The 23,320-nt window shown below is 37.9% G+C and overlaps 1 protein-coding gene and 1 long non-coding RNA gene across 4 annotated transcripts in view; one reads left to right on the plus strand and one right to left on the minus strand.

The window, feature by feature from the left end:
• Window positions 1-2,042: 2,042 nt before the first annotated feature.
• LOC107507972 lies at window positions 2,043-8,883 on the minus strand. Its single transcript, XR_001596221.2, has 3 exons — window positions 8,691-8,883; window positions 2,847-2,896; window positions 2,043-2,379 (listed from the first exon to the last, which is right to left on the minus strand). It is a non-coding gene; the product is annotated as an uncharacterized LOC107507972 (long non-coding RNA).
• A 3,304-nt stretch (window positions 8,884-12,187) lies between these two features.
• The window catches only part of HDAC9 (histone deacetylase 9), an 824,368-nt gene continuing 813,235 nt past the window's right edge, over window positions 12,188-23,320 (plus strand). The window contains exon 1 of one of the 3 annotated variants that reach the window (XM_016139429.2): window positions 12,188-12,316. The gene's annotated coding sequence lies outside the window, so the exon portion shown is untranslated. Of the gene's footprint in view, window positions 12,317-12,874; window positions 13,125-23,320 lie in introns of those variants that run through there. The other 2 variants (XM_036231088.1, XM_016139430.2) reach the window with 2 other exon arrangements.

Here is a 23,320-nt window from a genome sequence, read left to right on the forward strand (position 1 = left end):
TCGTTTCAGTTTTCTCTTGGCTTCTAAATCAAATATAATACATCAGTCTTCCTTACCTGCCCCCAAAATCATGCGGTTGTCACCTTCCTTCTCATTCTTTTTGTTTTCACGGATTTTGCTTTAGATATATATTGCTGTTTCAATAGAGTTTAAGGAGCACCAAGACATATACATATTCAATCCACTGTGTTTAACTCAAACTTCCAAATAGAGTATTCTCAGTTAAACTCTATCCTCATACCCTAAGTTTATAATAGTAAAAAGTCATTATTGTGAAATGTAGGAATTAGACTCCAAAAGAATTTGTTGTAGCATAAATATTTTGGCTACCATTGAGAATAAATCATATTGAAATAGTACTAAAGAAGATTTCCTATAATTCCCTATGAAATATACTAAAATAGCATTTCAATATAAGGATTTGTGGATATAGCCTATTAGTTCTTCTAAAATTCTTCAGCTCTTTCTGGGGAAGGCTTTTTCATCCTTTCAAAACTACTGAGTGAGAAAAGCAAGCTGGAAAAAATATTTCCCCAGTAAAATTTTTCTTAACATTAATTTATGTCTCCTGTGTCCTATTTTTTACCTCAGTCTTTGTCAGGCTATAAAGTAACATATTTTTAAAAAATCATGGATGAATTTTATATTTGGATATGACAAAATATGCCTTTCTTAATAGCAAGCCAAAGAGGGAAAACACTACTTTGTTTTTAAGTATTAAATGGATAAGTCTGAGCAATGCACAGAGCAGTGAAGAGCAGATAATACATATTTAAGAAATATATTACAAATATGAAAGGCTTTTTAAAGCACTGAAGTATGCAACTGTTATGAAGTGAGTAATATCCTATAAAATGTATTTGCTGAATTCTATTTTTTAAAGATTTGCAACTGATGGTAGAAAATTTTTGTTCAAGAACAAAAAAAATCAAAATCTCTTTTTGACGAGTAGAAAGATATTATTGATGGGTCTGGGGATACAATACTCTGGATTCATTCACAGAAAGTCCACTTCTTTAAGGTATAAGGAGAAAAGCAGCCATAATAGATATAATGCTGACATTACATTTAAAAAACACAAATAAATTCCAAGACTGGAGGAATAATAAGGAAATACATAGTTTCAAACCAACAGAAATAATTTAAAATTTTCCTACTGCATTAGTGAACTAATCCCCATTTATTGAATTACTTATATTTTGCTCATTATTTTGCAATCATTAAAGACTATTTCTATTTATTACTTTGATTTCTTCCCCGCCTTGTTTCAGTTGCTTGGTAGTTCTGATATGAGCCATTATGCTAATGAAGCAACTGAATGGGAGATAAATCACATTTTTTCCTTTTCTATATATATAGTAGTTAGCTTCAAACCTGAAGTTTCCTCTTCTTCCAGTTCTCCTAACACCTCATTATAGTGTGAAACCACTTATTTTAAATTCGCCTGGTTGGGAATATTGAATACCTCTTGAAGACTGATGGAAATATTACTTTCTTCAATCATGGCCCCTAAGAACATACTATAATGGGAAGATGCTTTCCTGTGCTAAGTACTTCAAAAATATGTTTCTTTTTGGTCCATAATTTACATATTTTATATGGATGATTCACTTCCTTGCAACTTGCTACTCTTCATGTCAATACTACTAGTATTGTGTTAGATATGCCCATTGAAGACATACATGTACATCTTAAGCTGCAGACAGACAGAAATAATGATCCTTTCCTCATTGGTGAGGTTAAAGCTTGGACGAATACTCACGCGTCCTAGATACAGTGGATCATGTTGAATGGGAAAATCCAGTGTTCTTGGGAAACCTTGGAATTCTAGGCCTTAGTGAGCTCCCTGCTGTACCTTAAAAGTTATCCATCCAGTCTTACTCTGGTGATGGTGACAGATATATGGTAGCTGCCATCAGAGCATTTTGGGGTCGACTGATTTAAAACTTCGTTCTTAGTTCAGGTGATTTTTAGCCTATATTACACTCCAAGCAGGAAAACAGATGGCACAATCAAAGGGGTAAAGAGGATTGAGCGATTTCTTAAAAAGGTGTGGGCAGCGTTAGAGGCATCAACAAGTAATAGAGAAGTGCCTAGAGCCCGGCAAGAGCAGCTAGTCTTTAATGTCCCTTGTCCTGAGGTGCTGAGGGGGCGACAGCAGCTGAGCAGAACCCCATGAGAGCTCTGTCTGTGGGAGCTGGAGGCCGAGGAAGAACACAGTCACTGCCAAACTATGGCCTCAGAGGGAAAGCTGGAGTGGTGGGATTAAACATGGTGTGACCTCTCTCTCAGCCTCCCACTGACAAAACCCAGTCCAAGTGATACAGTCTGCAGAGGCCAAACTTCTGGGCACAGAGCCAGATTGAGAAGAGAGTGAGTCTGGAGGGAATAGATGAAATATTCCTTTTAAACTGAAAATGTGGTCTGATTACTCTGAAACTGAAAATACAATGAAATTGGACTGAAAATGTGACTCAGTTAAACTCTACTACTGATTACCAATTACACAACGGTGATGAAGAACAGAGCATAAATGAACAGTTAAGGTTGGAGCCGAACATTAACTGACAAATTCAATCATATGCTCAGTCAATATTGTGTTCATTTTATTCATCCATTCAGTCATCTGTTTGTCTGTTCAAGGTAAGTGGTTAACCATAGACTGTGATTTATATTCAAAGCCTAACTTCATTTTTAGTTAAAACAAACCAAAATGGAAAATTTCCCTTTGTTAGTGTATAAGAAGACAAGGATTAGAACCCAGAAATAATAGGAATGAAAGAAATATACATTTTGTGTGGTAAGTTTAAGTGATAATTAAGTTGTAAGTGTATATGTAGACATACCTAGACAATTGTGTGTTGAAGAACTAAAGAAGAAGGAGAAGCAACTGGACCTGTTGAAGCAAAAGAGAAGAGACTTAGTCAATTTAGGTTAGTAGGAAAGAGCAGAACTAAACTGGAAAAGTGAGTAAGAACATTACATACTTATTCGTTCATACTTCCTAGAAACAATTCTATAGTAACAGGACTGAGCTTATCCTCCCCATGGTAAGAAACTTAATGAAAATTTATTTGTGCTAGAATATACTCAACATCAGATCTTTTTCATTCTGATGGATGTGATACATAGCAAAAGAATCATTGGGGTGAAAAAGGGTGTAAAGTTTTAGGTTTGGAAAAGAAACTCTCAGATTGATCCTATGTACCAGCAGTCCTCAACCTTCTTGGCACCAGGGATTGGTGCTCCTATGAGAATCTAATACGTGATGATCCGAAGTGGAGCTGAGGTGGTGATGCTAGCACTGGGGAGCAGCTGAAAATACAGATGAAGCTTTGCTCGCCTGTCCACTGCTTACCTCCTGCTGTGTGGGCCGGTTTCTAACAGGCCACGGACAGGTACCGGTCCATGCCATAAAGGTTGGGGATGCCTTCTATATACTTTTCATGTAATTGTATAAATTAGGCATTAATTCTATACATTCCTGTCTATTTTTTTTAAGTCAATGGAAGTAGGACAATGGAAGTGACTGCCAAAGCTCTAATATAAAAGCTGGGCTGTAGAGTCAGACACACCTGGCATCTGATTCTTGGTCACCAGGTACCAGTTCTGTGATTTTAGGCATATTACTTAACCCCTTAAGTCTTGGTTTCTTCATGTGCAGAAGATGGATGATACCGTTGTGTTTCTCAAAAGGTTATTGTTTGGATTGCTTGAGATAATGTATGCAGAATAAAATGCCTGATACTTATTAAATCTCACTGAATGTTAGTAACTGTGATGATGATGATGATGATGATGATGATGATGATGATGATGATGACACCAACAGCAATGTCAGAAAGGTTCTTTGTGATGGTTACTATTGCTGAAAGTAATATCTACTAAATTTCAGATTTGATAGAATGGCATCATTTGAGAATGACTCACAAGTATGTACTATAGACAAAAATATAACTAAATTAAGATTGTATATAATACTTATTATAGATCACGGCAAGTAAAGGAACATTCAGTGTGAGTTCAGTTTTAACCACAAACCCTTTTGAACCAGGGAGAGATAATTTACTAGCCTGAAAGGCCAGGGATCCACATCTTAGTTCATTTCTGAGGTCTCCTTGGTCTCGATCTTTGGTCTTTTTCAATAATTATAATCTCTCTGACATTATCTTTCTTGGTCTTCTCAGCCTCAGTCCCTAGTAATGTCTCTCTTCACACTGTTACGGATATCGCAAGGGATGAATGGATTGCTTTTGCAAGTAATCAAGTTTACTAAATATGTGTATTAGCAGGACTTGCTGACTTAGTGCTAAAGACTCATGAGCTTAATTTGTTTACTTCATATTTCTCAATAGTGCATCTTTGTCTTCGGTATTCCATATTCAGTAAACTGTGGAGTAGGACTTTGTATGCGACTTCAGCACATTGGTGAGAAACCGGGCATTTATTAATTTTACTGTCTCAATTTTCTATTTCTCAATGGTGACAATTTTAAGTACCTTAATTGTAGGGTTGCTGTAAAAATACATGGGATAATCTATTTACTAATACCTAGCTTATTGCCTGGTGTATAGAAAATCCTTCATAAATATTATTATTATATTATTATCAGTACTACTTGAGGTTTCTCTCTGTGAGGGGATCACACTTCCCACCATGTTGAAATTAGGCTTGGCTAAGTGACTCGTTTTCGCTAATGAAACATGAGAGGAATCAATATATGCAACTTCAAAGGGAAGCTTTTAGAGCTAGTGCACATGTCCATCATAGCTTTGCTCTCTCTACCACGAAACATACTTTTGAGATAGTGGTGCTCTATGTGTTGAGGCTCTGAAACAGACACATTGTGGAGGAGACTGACAGCTGAACAATCAAGGACAAGTTTCATAAGCACAGAATAAACCTTTGAGATTTGGGGGAATATTTGTAATTGCACATACTTTAAAGAAAGCTAATACCTTCCTCATGACGTCAGAATTCATTGTCAGACTGTTGTGTACTTACTCACTGTCTTTGTATCTGTAGGTATTTATAGTTCTTTTTTTATAAGTAAAATATATGTTCTATGGCCTCACGGTAAAGTTGATCATTTGGCCACTAAAAGTATTGACCTCTGAGCAGTGCCAGCCCTAGGACAAGTCCACCTGCTGCTCTTTTCCATCATTGTCATATATGTTGATATGTTGTTCAGAGTAACATGGCAATTTATGAAAATTTAGGTATAAAATCTTTTTAAAGAATTTTGTGCCAATGACACTCAGATAACCTAAAAGCTATTTATTGCTATTCTTTTGCTTAGAAGAAATAATGCTTGTATACGTGTGTATATATATATGTAGGAATTAAATATATAATAGGAATCAATTTATTTAATGCTTTCCATGTGTTCTTGGATTGCATGAAAATAAAAATTGGGACTTTAGAAATCACTAGAAGAGCTCATTATCTAATAAAATAAAGATTAAAAATTTTAAATAATTCATAAATTTAAAAAAATCCCACAAATTTTCCAACTATATTTAACAGTACAGGATTGTAGATTTCAATGATCAAAAGTATTATAACACAAATAATATTTTGGTAATAGACATGCTCAAAATTAATCTTTTTTCTAAATTTGAATTTTCTTAAGAAAATTCAAATTTAGAAAATGCAGCCACAAGGAACTATAGAAAAGATTGTACTCCTTTATAGGCAATTACAATTATATTTAGAGGAGGAGGGTACATTCTAATGTTCTTGCTGTTCAGAAATAACAACTGCAAAGTTAACAGAAGGTTTAGAATAGGACTACAGAAAAGAAGGGTTATAACATAAAACTGTCTTTTAATACTTGTCTAAATAATACCAAATGCATTGGAAAATGTTTATGTGTGTTTGGAATTTTGGTTCAGAGGAAGGAGATAAGTTAAAGGATGGAAGACATACTTAAAAAATAATTTAAGCGGAAATGGCAGAGTGGCAGGGGTTACTCTGGGAGGAGGATGCTGACATAGAAGGTGTGTATTAGATCAAGAGAGGGCTCTGCGTTCTGGAATAATTAAGATCTGCCTGTGGCCTTGAGTAAGTTGCTTAAAACTTTTGGATCTCAGTTACATCATTTGTAAAATTGAGTTGTTAGATGTAGTGACTTTATGAAACCATAAAATTCTCTAACAAAGCAGGTTTCTTTTTTAAAATATTGAGTATCGAAAAATTTCTAGTACAGTCTATATCAATTTTTAAAAAAACCTTAACTTTGAAGACAACAACAGATATTATAAGTTGGTTCACCCACTTATTCAAACTCTCCTTCCCTTGTTTTTCTCGAGTATGGAGACTGGAACAATAGAGAATAGATAAATAAATATGACATAAAATTAGCTATCCCAGCCTCCCTTACAGACAGGATTGATGATGTGACACAGCTGTGGCCAGGGAGAACTAGACAGAAGTCTGCTTGGGACTTCTAGAAAAATCTCTCTTTTTCTTGATATGTGTGTTACTCTTTTTATATTCTCCATTGCTTTTGCCTTTTCTTACCCTCGAGAAAGTGGATTTGATGGCTGGAGCTGGCATTTTGTGAAAACGGGAGAAAGGCCTTGAAAAATCACAAAACCTTGGCCATCTAACCTTAAGCCATCAAACCAATTCGAGTAGTTTCCTATAGTAGTTTCCTATCTCCAGACTTCTTACTGTGTTAAAAAAAGTAAATAAACTTTTAGTTTGTTCAAGCTACTGGTTATGTAGATTTTCCACAGCTGAAAGTGAACCTTATCTCTTAGAGGAACTGAAAATAGACTCCTTTAAAAGAGCATCCTAAAATTTGTATATGTTTATTCATATTGCAAACAACATTATGCAACTGATTAGATACCCTAACTTCGAAAGGCAACATTCAATTTATACTTTCATATCATAAGGTAACATTATATTAGGGCTGAAATACAACTTAATGGTTAGTACAAAAGTAGCATTAATTTGTTCACATTCTTCCTCTGACTTAACTGGCATAAAACTTACTTGTTAGGAATTATTTTCCAATAAGGACTTTAATTTCCTTGCCAATATTATGTATAAATATAAGCATGTATATATAAATATACATTTAGATTTTCAAATATTTTCTTTAAATGTCAGCTGATTAGCTATAGATTTGCGATACAAAGATCACCTTAATGTGAAATATTTATAAAAATGGATATGAAAATTACTCTTTTTAAAGAAACTTATGATGAAAGTATTAAAAGCAAAAGCTTTTCTTTGACTGCTTCATAATTCAAGAACTTGGTTTGACAGCCTGCTAACATGTGTATAGCAGCACTTCACATTTGTATGAGACTAATTGCAGTATTTCATAAATGAGCAATGGGTTGTGATTAAATCTTACTATGACCTATACATTTTTGCATAAGAAAGGCATTATTAAAAATAGAGGCAGAATATTCATCCAGTTTCCATTGAAAATTTCACAAGGGAAAGAAACCCTTAATGGGGCACATTACAACCTCTATTACTGCACAGACCTCTCCCATCAATGGGGAATTCATGAACACATGATGAGCAATACAATATTCATTGCTGCAGACCTAGAAACTGACAAAATTAATTGAGAAAAAAAAAGTCACTTAAGTATCCTGAGGGAGTATTATCAGCAAGCATGAGAAAAATTATTTTCAAAATGAAATGACTACTAGGAAAACATGATCTCGGCAAAAACTGGAGCTTTTATGGAGGGGACTAATAATGTCCTGAAAGATTTTTCTTGGTGACAAAAGGAAAAATATGAAGGCTTAGTGATGTGAAAATGCTACGGTGGGTACACAGACTCTGGCCTTGCAAGTTGGGTAGTTTCCGTGTTCATTTCTGAAAGGGGTTGTCCTAATTGGGAAAATTGTTAATCTAGTGGCAGAGGGCAAAGAGAAATAGAGGAACTACAGGAAGGCTGTTAAAAATTTTGCTTGAAGATGGCACACATCACTGCTGCTAATATGTCATTGGCCAAAGTAAGTCATGTGGCTAAGTTGAGTATCAGGCAGTGAGAGGCCTGGGCTCCTGGGAGATTGTCACAAACATTTCGAACAATAATAGAATTTACACAGTATTTCTCCCTATAAAGAAAAACTACAAAACTTCTATCGTCATCATCACAACAAATACCTCATTTATCTTCTGTATGCCTAACGTTAAAAAAATAGACTTAGAATGAGGAATTTTTTTTTCTTGCTAAAATACAGAAGATATTATCAGTTTTCTAAATGGGAAAAAATTCTTTTTAAATTCTTTTTAAATCTAATCTTGCAAGAGCCTACTATGATGAGGGCACTGTGTTGATCCCAGGAGGAAAAAAAAAAAAAAGCATGAATGAATGCGCAAGAATTCCAAATAAATTACGTAGATCATTCTGCCCTAGAAGAGGCAGGACTAACTCCTACTCCTTAAGCATGGGCTGCACACAGTGACTTTCTTTCAAGGGGTACAGTATAGAAAGGGGGAATAAAAAAGTAAATTTACAGTGGAGAAACCTGGCAAACACTATTTCAGCCAGGTCAACTTCAACAGCGATAAACCATGTTGCTAGTGTGTACTCTTGATATGATGTGCTGAAAATGACACTTTATTCCTTTGATCTTCCTCCCCAAATCCATAACCTGTCTCATCATGAGAAAAATGTCAGACAAATTCCAATTCAGGGACCACCTACAATATACCTGATGATTAGTCCTCAAAAATATCATGGTGTCCAAAAACAAGGAAAGTCTGAGAAACTGTCACAGCCAACAAGAGCCTAGGGAGACATGGAATCTGTAGATGGGATCCTGAAACAGAAAAAGGACATTAGGTAAAAACTAAGGAAATCTAAATAAACTATTGACTTCAGTTAGTAATAACGTGTCAATGTTAGTTCACTCATTATAACAGTTATACAATATTAATGTAAGATGTTGCTAACAGGGGAAATTGTGTATGTATGTGGGTAAATCTTTGGGAACTCCCTATATTATCTTCTCAATTTCTCTGTAAATCTAAAATTGTTCTAAAAAAGTCTATTAAAAAATTACAAAAAATGTGAATGAGTTACCTCTGTCCTCCCAGAGCTCAGTTGAGGAGAGAATAAAATCAGAAAACAACTGTAATATATCACAAATTTACAATATAGGTTTGAACAGAGCTGTGGGAGCCCTATAGGACTTTTAAGAGAAATTATAATATTTTCTACTAAACCATATCTTAAAATATTTGAAACTCTAGTAACACCAGCCAGTGCCTTGCTCAAAGTCAGCATTCAAATATCTAAGAGAACGCTGAAGAAGATAGCGTTGTAACATGACCTAGATATGGTAGACATAAATAGAGATAAGTGAAAAAAAAAAAACTATTTCTTATACTACCTCTCTAAATAGTGAACATTAGTTTCAGTTCAAATCATCTTACGTGCCTTTATTACACAAACATCTTGTGAGATCCCAGCAAATTGTCCTTTCTTATGCTTCAGCCACACTTCAACCACACCTGATCATGGTGAGGCATTCTGAGAAGACCCTAGGATTTAGTGTTGGTGCATGAAAAAAAGACAATTTTAGAGAGGTTTTTTAAAAAATTATATGTATATATATTTAAATATATTTGTACACACAGTCACATGATGAGATTTTTAAAGAGTTAAGAATAAACTCGTTTTGATTCCTTAAAAAAAAAGTTTTCTTGAGAGATAATAGAGGGAAAGTTGTTTTCATTTCAGTCAGTATTACATAAATAGAATCATCAAAAAAAAAAAAAAAAAAAGACTAGACACTTGACCATTTCAGAAAGGACTCCATTTTGGAAGGTAAAGGGTAAAAGGTCACTAGATGTTTATAGCTGCTTATACTACTTTCATATGCAAATGAGAAGTAGCTCCAAAATAGTGTAGTCGACAAACAGATTCCACCATTGAGGACTCATTACAGAGATTCATCATGCTCATTAACAGAATCCCTAGTGTAGACAGAAAGTTAAACTAGCTGAAGTTCTAGCACCAACAGCCTTAGGAGTGCTACCTTTTTTATTTAAAGCTAGCTGCAGCATTGTTCATGGTGGCCAAGACATGAAAACAACCAAAGTGTCCTATGAAAGATGACTGGAGAAAGATGTGGTACATATATACAATGGAATATTACTCAGCCATAAGAAAAGATGAAAGAAATACTGCCATTTGTGACATGGATGGGTCTTTAGCTAAGTGAAATAAGTCAGACAGAAAAAGTCGAGAACTATATGATTTCACTCATATGTTGGATATAAAACTGAAGCAACAAACAAGATAAATAAAAACTCATAGACACAGACATCAGAATAGTGGTTACCAGAGGGAAAGGAAGATAAGGGTAAAGGGGGTCAAATATGATAACAGAAGGAGATTTGACCTTGAGTGGTGAACACAGACTACAACATACATATGCTTTATCACTGAATTATACACTTGATACCTATGTAATTTTATTAGCCAGTTACCCTAATAAATTTAAAAAATAAGTAAAAAAGATAGTTAACCACCTGTGAATTCTCCATTAGAGCAAAGTGCAGGCTAAATCTAACCATCATGTGCTTTCATTCTACTATGAATGCTGAAGTATTTTAAATTAAGTCACAAGACACCACACAGCTGTGGTGTCCTATGCTCTTGTCCATGTTATCACAGTCTTAGACACAGGTAGTTTGACTTTAACCCTAGAGTCTAATCTGGACCCTGCCACTAGCTATGAGACCTTGGGCAAATCACTTTACTCTTCTGGATCCGAGTTCCCTCCTTTAAAACAGAGGGCGCTGGGTTCGGTCTCCCTTGTTCTTTGCACCTGGTGTAATTTACGAACCATCCGTTTTCGCTGAAGAGGAAAATATAAACGTACACGTAGGGACAGAAGCTTTAATTCTTTTGAAGGGCAAATTATACACACCATAAACATTAGCTTCTTTGATCAAATGCTAACACTAGTCAAGTATGAATAGGATTACACTTTCAAAAAAAATGTCTTTCGGTGTTCTACCTTTTTAAAAAGGATTCTATAGGTAATCGAGATGCTAGTGTAGACTGTTATAATAGTTCAAAAAAAAAAATCCACAAAGTAAAAATACTAACTACTGAAGTGGACCACCTCGGCAGTTCTCCAACCTACTAACTGCCTCCCTTCTGCCACGATCGGATTCAGAGTGGATGGTGCTCTCCATTCAGCCTTAAACCCGACAAACCCAACTCATGTTTCCTCTCATTTCCCATTTGGCCCTTAAAAGAAAAAACAACAAAACCCAAATGCAGCATTTTCTTCTAAAATTCCCTTGAATGGATTCTTTAAGCTCCAAGCATATGTGGGGACGCTCCAGGTACCGCCCCAGAATGCTCCCTTCGTCTCTCAAAAAGTCGCGGAGCTGCGGCTCGGCGGGCGCTGCGTGGTGCGCACCTGAGCGGCCAGGCACCCGGAGCGAGCGCGGGCGCGGTGGCCGCCGGGCTCCTTCCCTGCACGGTCCTCGGTCACGGCCACGGGCTGCCGAAAGGTCCGGCAGGAGGAGCGTGTGCGCCGGCCGCCTGGCCGTCACCGTGCGCCTCGAGCAGGCGTATCTGGCTTTAGAAATCCCAAGTCTTAGGTCCCCCGTCCTTCCCCTCGGAAGACTCGTGGTCCAGCCCCGAGGTCTCCTCTGCTCCACCCAAGGCAGCTCTCTGGGTCCTCCTGCCGCCGGTGCCCCCTTCCCGGGCCTCCGCGGCGCGCCCAGGAGTCCCCGCACCCTCGTCCCCAGCCCGGGCCCGCGCCTCCCGGGCCTGCGGCTCTGCGGCGCCCGGGTCCGCGCTCCCGCCGCGGGTCCTGCCCCGCTCCCCACCCGGCCCCGCCCAGCCTCCGCCGCGCCGGGGCTCTCCGCCGGGCCTCCCTCCGTCTTCCTCCTACCCCCGCCCCACCTCCTCCCCAAGAGTTGCTATTTTTAGTAAATCCTCCGCGCGCCGCCACCGGCTCGGCTCTCACAGTTCGCGGCCGCGCGCTGCCGCCCTCCCGAGCTCCAGCCCCAGCGCCGCGACCGCGGCGGCGGTGGCGGCGGCGCGTCCCGCACACCGCGCAGCGCGCACGGAGCCGGTCCCGCCGCTCCCGCCGCGCTCGCCTCCGTCGCCTCCTCCGGCGCCTGCCGCGGCCGCTAAGTCCCTGCTGGCGGAGCAGCGGCGGTCCCTGACTCAACTTTCAATCCCCTCTTGGTTTCTGCTTCGCCATTCTCTTCTTCTCGGAAGATGGCTGTTTGGAGAAGAGGTAGAAGTTAGGGGGTCGCCGGAGCGGGACGAAAGAGGGCGCGACAGGCTCAGCAGGAGCGGGCGGAGGTGAGTGGCACCAGAGCCCGGTCCCTGGCTCGTGCTCGGGGGAAGCCCTGGGAATTGGGAGCCAAGTGTCCCCTGGATGCGCCGCTGAATTCCCTGCCCGGGTTCCCCAGGTTAACAGCATCCCAGTCTGAACCCCGACGCCGCTTGCCTTGAATCTCGCAATCCAGAGGTTGGGCGGTTTAGGGGAACCTTTGCAAGAAGTTCGGTGCCAGGTGATCTTTTTGGTGTAGACCCTTTCATTTGCTAGCCAAGCCCAGGCGAGGGGTCGGTTACGTGATCCCCCGAACCCCCCACATCCAGTTTATGCAGGAGTCGAGTTATGAATGAAAAGTTGTACTGCCAACGTGTTGCTCGAGGTGAGCAATACTTAGTGGGGGTACCTTTGATGTTCCGTGGGGGACTTCAATTCCAAATCTGCACAGCAGAATACTGGGTTTTCAGAAAAGTTCCGGAGCCTGGGGGATGGGAGATAAAGCAGTTCCTTGGCTAGTGGAAGGGGAGTGATGAATAGTAAGCATAAGGTAAAGTGGCGACTTAAACGCCGTCCGAGACTGTCACAGTGGGGACTGGAGAGAGGAGAGGACGGGGGCGTTCCCTGGGCGCCTAGCCGGCAGCGTTTGTTTGATTTTGAAGCCGTCGCCCACTTGTCCGCAGTGAGAGGTGCTGGTGTAAGAGGCCTGTGCGTCTGTGGTGTGATCGAATGTGACCGAGCTGCTCTCCAGATCCGAGGCACGGTTGTCAGGGAGAGGTGGCCTGCGGCGGGGAGCTGAGGACGCGCTTCCTGTGATATAGAATTGGAAATTCTCTAGTGAGTCTCCTAGCTCCAATTTCAGGAGGATCTGTCGTGTTTGTTTTCCCTGTGAGGGAGATGTGTGTAATCTGCTAAAGGGAACTTTTAGATTAGGTAACTAACATTTTAAATCTATGAGAAATGAGATATCTACATATATCCCATTATGTGTATATTATGTGTGTCTGTGTGTATGCAAAATGTGGGAGTGGCATAAGAAAGGCTTAAAAAGTTTAACTTCAACTGGAAAAGAAAGTGAAGAGTTAATTTTTTTTTCTCCCCAAAGGGTATAACAATGCTTATACAACTGAGTAATCTTGGTGTGCTATTTCTTATAAATGGTAAAATTTGGCAATTACAGGTATTTGGAGTACAATGTTTTCGAATCTTGCAAGCATTATTGAAATCTAGGAAAAGGAAGTAAATATATAGAGAAGCTATATTAAAGAAAAAGTAATTTAAATTATTTAGAAAGAAAGCATTTTGACATTTGAAAAGGTCTGGATGTTATTTTCTGATGCTCTAGAAATCTTTTTAATCCTGTAATTAATAACAGCACAGAATAAATTGCAGTTAGGTAAATGAGGACAATTAAAATATCATGTTGGGAGAGGATAGCTTTTGAAGTACTCTTTGGTACTTTGGATGTTTATTATGGAAATTATTGTGACTGAAAATTTCTTATTTAATATACTTGCTTTTTACCACAGATAATTAGTCCTCCTTTTCCTTTTAAACCACTGTTCCAGTTTGGACCAATTTAATTACCCAAACACCAAATCACTGCCGTGCCTTCTGGAAAGCATTTGCATTTAAAATACTTAGTAAGAATATTGTATTTCTAAAAGGACAAATAATTTAGTCAATTGTAAAACTTTCTTTTAATTTATTTTCATCCATTTTGTTTCAATGAGACAAAGCTCAGGAAGAGAAGCATTTTCTTGGAATACATAATTTTCTGTGTGGGGAAAAAAATGAATGTTTTCATATATGTTTCAGTTACAAACAGGTGCGTGTAGGGTGGAAATGCTGAGTCCAACCTTTGGTATCAGGCTGCCAACTAGAGGGAGAGATGCTTTTCCAGCTCTCCTTCCGAATTGATCATCTTCTCTACCGAATGAAACCTGTTAGATGCACATAAGGTTGTGCAGAAGGAAGTTAAGAGCTTTAAATTAAGTACCAATTTATGTTTAGGAGAGAGGGTTTTTTTTTTTTTTTAAATTAACTTTAGTCTTCCTGTTTTTTTCCCTCTGCAATTTAGCCTATTGATAAGCTGGCCTTTATTAGAAAGTCAAACCAAACCCTTTTTGGCTAGAGAGTGTTTGCTGTATTAAACTACCATTTTCTGTAAAAATAATGTTGGCCTTCCTGAAATTAAAATAATATTTTTATACATTCACAGAATTTCATGATTGTTTTATGACCATTATTATGCCCAGTATTATAGTAAACAGTATTGCTTTCTGAAGTTATTACCACTATTTATAAATAATTACTTATTATATGTATTTGGGGTATATTTTGAATATATTTGGATTTTAAGGAGTTTTAAATCATAAAGCCAACTGACCAGATAACCTGTTTACTAGTTTAGATCATATACAAAATTCATATTTGTATTAATATCTTAGGCTGTTTTAGGGTTATAGTGCTGCCATTTCTTTTTATTAGAATTACCTCTATTTTGAAGTTGTTTAAATATTATAACATGTCATGCTGTAATTTATACCCATTCTGTGGGGAAGGTGTAGGTTGTTCTCAAATAGAGTTATGGAGAAATAGCTAACAAGGAGAATCATTTGAGAAACATATGGACATCATAAAATCCTTCTGTATGTAGCATCTGTACCTTCTCATTAGTGAAATATTGTAGTTATGGACAGTTTTTGTTATTACATCCAAATGTGTCTTTAAACTTTTCTTCAGTGGATTTTTTTGTTTGTTTTAAAATTTAATTTATATTAATGTTTATGTTGGCAGGGGCTTTTATTGTTTGAAGCCCTTCCCTTTCAATAAAGACATCATACTTAATTTTTATTGCACACATCCACAGATAAGTACAATCTTTCCCAGCTTGTTATTATAACTTGCGTCATTGTCAGCGATTCTTTGAAATATTGGAGAAACAGGTAGGACGATATATTGTTCACATTTTTGGGAAGAGGTAGCAAGTATACTGATAAATCCGAGGTCACACATTAGTGAGTCAGTATGAAGCTGAAGATATCATCTATATTTCCTGTACCCTATTCCCAAGAGCAAGCTTCTCTGATGGCTATGTCATGACATTTTCATAAATTTATACATTCCTAGATTTTTAAAGTGCTCAATTTTGTAGATGTGCAGATTAAGATTTTATATCACCTAGTATATAGTAATAAGGGAATAAACCCTTACTGTTGGCCTGTTGATGGGCAAGGACCATGACTCCAGTCGCTAGTGCTAAAACATACATGCGCACCGCTGAGGAGTATCCATTCTTTCTCATCCTTCTATCCCCGACTGGCCCCAACTTATCAGCTACATACTACCCTTTTATTGGCCAAAGCTTTTTTGAAATTTATTAGCACAGCTGTCAAGCTTGAGGATCATCAGGCTCACTGGTGAGAGAACTCAGAACATGCTTTTTGAAAAAGTATTGACAGAGGACTGCACTATTGATTAGGAATCATGTTGTTCTGGGTGTCAGGATATCCACCTTCTCTTATTAGCTCTGCCTCCATGGCTGAACTTACAGAAATCAAAGCGAACAGAGGATTTATGCAATTATCTAGTCATATCTGTCCATATAGACCTCTTGTCTGGTTAAATCAAACTTAAAAAAAAAAAGAAAGAAAAAATAGAGCAATTTGTTTTTATCTAGAGAAGATACTCATGACATTTTCGTCATCTTCCCAAATTCCTTCTCTTTTCAGATCTTACAAGAATTTTTTAGGGCAGTTGCCTATCACATTGTAACAGCCAATGTGATAGACTTCCGACATTGTATTGTTAGATTCAATACGGAAGAAAGCATTGTATTTTCATAGAAATATATAATCTTATGCAAGCTCACATGTATTTTATGAAAATACTTTAAGCACTTTCGAATAAGCAGACAGTACCAGGAGCTCTCTATTAAGTCAATATTTTTAACTGTCTCTCTCCCTAATGTACAGTTTATAGGAGCTTATCTAAATTATTTTGAACGTGAAATACTGAAAAAAGTGGCTATTCAAGTGTGGTTTGCTTTTTGCTGTAATTAATTATGTTTGGAGCTCCAAAGAGAGGAAAACTCCCATTCTTTATATTCTTTGCTGAACTAGAGCAAGTATAGCATGTTGCTAGTGAGATTGAGAAAAGTCGAGCATGTTGTTAATGGTACTTTTTTTCTATTTCTACAGAAGAAAGAGACGGGTGTGCTCTAGTCTAGTTTTAATGGAATAGTGATGAGTGGAATTTGAAGTGGCCACTGAAGGAACGATAAGATTTGGTCACTCAAATATCACTCAAGATATTTGGTAGCAAGTCATTGAAACTAACTTCAGTTAACTTAAGCATTAAATTAATGTATTAGAGGATATTGACTCTGTTTGTTTTCTATCGTTTGGTAACACATTATTACAGATTTAGCAGCTTGAAATAGCACAAATGTTATCTCAGTTTCATTCCTTAGACGTCCATACATAGCTCTACTGGGTCCTCTGTTCTCACCAGGTGTTGGTCAGGGCTGCAGTCTTATCAGAGGCTTAACTGGGGAAAAATCTGCTTCCAAGCTTTCTTTGATTGTTGGCAGAATTCACCTCCTTATGGTTGTAGGACTGAGGTCTCCATTTTGTTGTTGGCTGTCCATCAGAGGCCACTCACAGTACTTAGAGGCTGCCTGCTGTTCTTTGCCATGCGACCTTCTCACAGTCACTCGTATATCATGGCTGCTCAACTTTTCAAAGTCAGCTTTCAAAGTCTCTTGCTTCAGAATGATAAAACAATCATCATTATTCCATTCAAACTAGTCCATATCCATCACCTTCTTCTGTAACATATAGGAGTGATATGACATCACTTTTGTCATATACATAATCTAATCAAGCAAGTAACATCCATCACCTTTGCCATATTCTATTGTTTAGAAGTAAGTCACATATTCTACTTAAATTTAAGGGCAGGAGACTATACATGGGCATGACTCATTGGAGGTCACCTTGGGTTGTGTCAGCCATATTGACAAACTCCTGGAATCTCTGAGATAGTTAGCATGTATGGCTTAGATGTTACTCAGTCAGAAAAAATGCTCGTGGTCACCTCTGAAGAACTGATTCTGTGAGATAGTGTTTCTGTCACTGTTGTTACACCAGCTTCGATAGTGGAAGTTAGGCTCTGTATCATAACAGAGAGAATTCTCCATGTATAATAATGGGGTTCAGTTGCTTATGGCCAACAGGAATGGCGAATGTCCACTGCTGAAGGAAAGAAGGAGGAAGAAATGTGTGCAAGTGATTGCTTAATGAAATGTTGAGGTTTTTGACCAGGATAAGCATGATGACCATTTGGAAATGGGATCGAATTGGAGAGTAGCTGGAATCATGCAACTCCCTGGAAAGAATACTCTTCTAGCATTTAAGAGAATGGTGGTAGTGAGACTCCATTTAAAAATGGTGGTAGTAAGAAAGGAGTAGAAGCATTTAAAACGATGAATCACTAGCACATATGTTAGTTTAGGATTTGACTTAATTAGTCCCTACTGTATTACATATGGAAACTATTTTTAAGGGCTTGGTGCCATCAATTCTTTCAGGGAACCAGCACTGGTTTGGAGGCCCACAGCTTGGCCTCCCATTATTTTACACGAGGGAATAGAGACCATCTCAGATCCACTGTACATCTGTCACCCAATGTATGGTGAATTGTGTAGGGACCTGGGGGTCTGTTAAGCATAGCTCGTTGCTCCAAGCACTTTGCAGGAATGATTTTTTTCTAATCTGCATCACATATTTGGCAACTGAGTTCAAATTTCCCTAGTTCTTCCCCCCATCATCCTTCCAAGTAAATGGAGACCTCGAAAGGTCAAATAGCGTGCTAAGGGTCATTCAGCTAGGATATGAAATCTAAGTCCGACTTCAAAGCCCACAGTCTTGTAGTACACATCCCATACTCACTAGTGGTAAGTGAAGTTTCCGGGAGAAGAGCTTGTTTTTCCATTCAAAGAGCTTGTAAGCACTACAGTTGCTCTTGGGTTCCTTCATTCATCTTGAAAGAACTGGATACTGGAAGATGAGGGTTGAAGAGAGGAGTGAGAGCGTATGCTGTATCATGCCTTCCAGCCCTCCCCCCACAGCAGAAAGTACAGATTATAGGTCTCTCTCATCTAAAAGTAAAAATGTGGAGTGGAGGCTGTGTATTTTTATTTCTACTTATCATTTTGGCTAAAATCAAAAGCTCTGCGTCTCCTTTCTCTCCTATATGTAGATTTCCACTATTCAGTTCAGTCAGGAAACATGAATTCTCATTGCCTCTTTGGCCATTGGGTTCTTTGTATAGCTTTTTCAGTTTTTGATCTACTTGAAAAGTCTATTCAGACATTCCTCCTTTTTTCTTCTATTACTCAGTCCCCCTTTCTACTCTGTGGTGCCTCTGTATCCTATTCATAGATATTCTACTTTTTTCCTCTTTAGTCATATGTACTTAAATCTCTTCTTTAGATGGATCTAGTTCCATTGATCAGAATCATTGGCCCAGATCCCCTTGCTGCTCTACTGTAAAATACAAGCTCAGCGTGGGACTCATCTGTATTCTGTTAATTTTACTGAGTTGTGCCCTGTGTCCCAGCACGGTGTGAGAAAGACTTTAAGATTTCCCTGAGTATTTAAGTCAAAATGTAAGCATTTCAACCTGAACACCCCAGAGCACTCTAATTGGGTTGTGTTCGGTTAGGTCTGTACCTAGAGACCACACTCCACTGTGGACAGGTAGACAGAGTATTGGGATGGCCGCATCTGGGCTTACGTGCCTGCTCTTCTCCAGTAAGACTATTCTCCATAAGGAAAATTGTTGACCACCCTCCGCCTGATGGACTGCGATAACCTAATCCAGAGTACGTTGCAGCTCAGAAATTCTTGAAATAAACTTATTTCTTCATATAGAGATAAATTCTGTATGAAGATTAGATGGTCACATGGCAAAGAACATAAGATTTCATGTTAGATTTCCTACCTTCGCTTAGGCCAGATTTGACTCTAAAAGCCCCAACTCCTTGGCATGGCATCCAGATTCTCTGATAGATTGGACCTAGTCTATCTTTATTACCTTTACCTTTTTAATTCTTGCGACCTCCTGACTTACTGCTTTAAAGATTTAAGCACTAAACTTGGAGCTAGCAAGTGGCTTAGATTTTAGATGATGGGAACAATCAGCCTAAGAGAATAAATCAACATGAAAAGAAAAGTCAAGATGTGTGTGTGTGTGTGTGTGTGCACGTGTGCGTGTGTGCGCTCATGCACATATGTGCATGTGTGTGGTAGGTAAAGAACAAAATGACAGATTTTCGGTTTTTCAGTCATTCTTGAGGCCATTCTTCCACTGATTTTTCTGGGATTATGTTAGGTAAGCAATAAATGATCAGTAAATTGAGCTTCTTTTATTTGCGATTAAGAATACTAAATAGCAACGTTTCTTTCAGCTGAGCATTCTCAGTGCAGTTTCTGAACCTGCTACCTCCAGAACTATCAGTGGCCATTTCTTAGCCAAAATCAGACTTTTGCTCCTCCGGGGTTTTATTTGGAGAGTTTACCCATCAGGAGGCTGCATCTTCTCAGCTCCTTTTCCTCTAGGAATAACTTATGTTCCTCCTTTTTTGTGCTGCTTCCTCCGATTTATGCACATGACCGTGATCTCACTCTTCTCTAAATTCCCACAGTAATTTCGGACGATAGCAGTGGTTCGCACAGGCTTACAAGTTGAATTTTAGTGTTAATTTATTGAGAAATTTATAATAAAAAAGCCTACTGTATGAGTAGTCTTTAAACTAGGAATTTGCATTTTATTACCCAGAACAGCATCTTTATACTTTTGAAATATCATAGTGTATTTAATATATGGAATGACTAACATACGTATTTGTGGTTTCATCCCATTTCCTCTGTGGCCCACTATACATCCGTGGCCTCTCATGCTTAGGTGGAGAGGAAGCAGGAGAAGGTTTGGCTTCCTCATGGGCACCTTCTCCAAATAAAACATCGCAAGAGACGTGGTTGATTTTAGCTAGACTACTGCTCTATACATTGTGAACCTAAGTTATTCTTATTAAACATTTGCTTAAGTATGTAGGAACATAAATACAGTGCTTTTTACAAATTATAAAGACAAAAACCAGTGAGCAAATATTAAGCGTGTACAGCAAAACCGATGAAATTACATTGCCCGTGTAGGGTTTAAAAGTGTGAAGATGTAGCCTCAGATCTTGCTCTTATTTAATCGGTTTCTGTGTTTCATAGTAATAGAAATGCAGAAAGCATCCTTTTAAAAAGTAAATTTAATGAAAACGATATTAACTTGAGGTCTTTGTTTGCTGGTTCGGGGTAATCAGACTTCATACATGACCAAAACTCTACCAGTAAATAATCTTCAAATGTCAGCTTTAGTGACATGTCACCTGAGAACTCTAACATCTTTTTAATCTCTTAAAGATGTGATTAGCATTGTGAAGTTATTGAATTCTGAGTCAAATGCGTAAGCCGTATCCAAAGATGGCAGGAATGGAGAAAACAGATTGGGCAGAAACTGCACAGAGATTGGTTGCATGCATCAGCTTCGCTTTCAAACGATGATGATTTTAACCATACAGTGCAGGTGCTTTTGGATGCCTGTGTTCCCATGTGTTCTATAATGACTCCATTCATCTTCACCTTTTTTCTAATCAGACTTTATTTATTTAGCAAATTATATGTTATTTGGCCTTTACCTAGTAATGCATGATTGAGAACACCAACAGCGAACACCGGAATAAAAATTTGGGGGCCATATTTAACTTTAAGATGATTATTCAGATATTAATTACAATACATTTGTACATATTTTGTTTTTCTGGATTATCATCTCAGTGCAAACCTAAAATGGGAAAAAATTCTCATGGATCTCAGTCAGAAGTACATAGTCCCAAATATTAATGTAAACGTTTTACATCTTACTGTGCATTGTATATCATTAACTAGGTTGTAAGCCCTTTGAAGGCTGAGAGAACTTGCTTACTGTTTTTATTATCTTCCTCAGCACTAAGTGCATTTCAGGTAGTTGGTACCCAGGAAATGTTTGCTGATTGGCCAAACTGTTTATATGTCATTATTTCCTATTGCACTATGAGCTCCTTGAGGGCAGAGACTATTTCGTTTTAATCTGTGGACCCTGAATACCTAGCATAGCAACTTTTACATGAGAAATACTCAGGAAATGTTCTGAAAGAAAAAAAAATGGATGAATCATAAGCTTTATAAGTGTGTGCACATGTGTGTGTCTTCTTTTAGATCATATCTTTTATATACAAGGCACTTCTAACAGTTGCATGTATCAGTGCTGTCCAATGGAATTTTCTGTTATGATGGAAATGTTCTATATCTGTGTTCTCCAATAGCACAGTCACTAGGCACATGTGACCTTTGAGCAATGTAGGTAGTCAGGTGCCTGAATTTTATTTAATTTCATTATAAAATAGTGTCATGTGGCTGGTAGACAGCCCAGGTCCAGATATAATGACTCTATTCTCAAATTTATTCGCCCACACACATCTCCAACATTACTACAATTTTTTTTTTTTTGGTTGTAATTGGATGTTGTTCTTGGACGGATAAAGTGAGTTATCTCACTTTATACACAGAGCAACATATTCCACCAAATTGGTTTCATTCTTCTCCCAAATGACCAACAATATTGTATGTCATCCCTTTACTCATCCCACCATCCGGCTTTTAAAACAATCATTTTCTTATTGGTCTAGAGGCCTGCCACTGACTACTTTCTCAGGGGAGTTTTACATACACTTTTTAAAAAATTGCCTAGGTTTTCTGGTGTTTCCCCCCCCCCCCCACTGTTTTAATCTTTATCTCTTCAAATAAGCCATTTGAACTTGGGTTATCTATGTCATCATCATCATCATCATCATCATCATCATCACATAAAATGGGGTTTATGCTATTGCTAGCCTGTAACAATGTACTAATGTCTACTGATATTGTGAATAGATTTCAGATTTACTATATTCTTAAAATGCCTTTGAATTTTCCTTCTTTTCTATTCATTTTTTTTTTTTTTTTTTTTTGCTTTTCTTGTCTTTGTACTTTTTCCGGTGCAGGAGAAGAATGAAGACACATCATATACATTTAAAAATATGATAACTCAATCCTTATGTAAGATGTAATCCTGCCATAACAAGTTTCACAGCTGGTGTCAAATGCATGAAATCAATACAACAGGATTTTCCATTTAGAAAGGCAAGAATTGCTTCCTATAAGTGGCCAAGTCTTTTATGCAACTTGTAGCACTTCCAGAGCAAGACTTAGATTAAAATCCACCATACATTTATTGAGTCCTGATGTTGTGTATATTCACATGTATTGTCTCATTTCTTTCAAGAATGTCGAATCTAGTAATATGTAATGGTTATAGAGACTATTCAAATAAATTGGAATAAACTCTGCTGACAAGCAGAATACTTGAGCATTTTCCACTCATTCTCTACTGCTGGAAATTACTGTTTTCTTAAATGGAAGAATTTGAATAGACAGATTTCAGCATGGAGACTTGCCTTTTCATTTTTTTAGTCTAGTGCAGTAGTTCCCAAACTTGAGTGTGCATCAGAACTTCTCTTCAGGGCTATACACACAAAGGACTGTAAACTATACTTTATGGCTGAGTTAACTCCTTTTCCAAGGCAGTTTTGTCTATAGTAGAATTTCATCTTGGAATCTGCTTTTCTCTGACCCAAAATATGCATCTCTGTATTTCTTTATTGCCACTTTCATTCCAGCACAGGACTTGAGAACTTGCAGAGATGCTTTTGAATAGATTTCACAAAATAGGAGAAAAACAATAACAATATATAGAATTTCGCACTTGTGAATCCAGTTGTGCTTTGGTCTTATGATTGCTTTCATCTGCCTCTTAATGGCAAGGCACTAATACTGCTGCATTATCTTCCCCTAACCTTCCTAAAGTCCCTAATGATGTACATTAGCATAATTTTCATT

The sequence above is a fragment of the Rousettus aegyptiacus genome, unplaced genomic scaffold, assembly GCF_014176215.1.
Source record: "Rousettus aegyptiacus isolate mRouAeg1 unplaced genomic scaffold, mRouAeg1.p scaffold_m13_p_13, whole genome shotgun sequence".
NCBI classification, from domain to species: domain Eukaryota; kingdom Metazoa; phylum Chordata; class Mammalia; order Chiroptera; family Pteropodidae; genus Rousettus; species Rousettus aegyptiacus.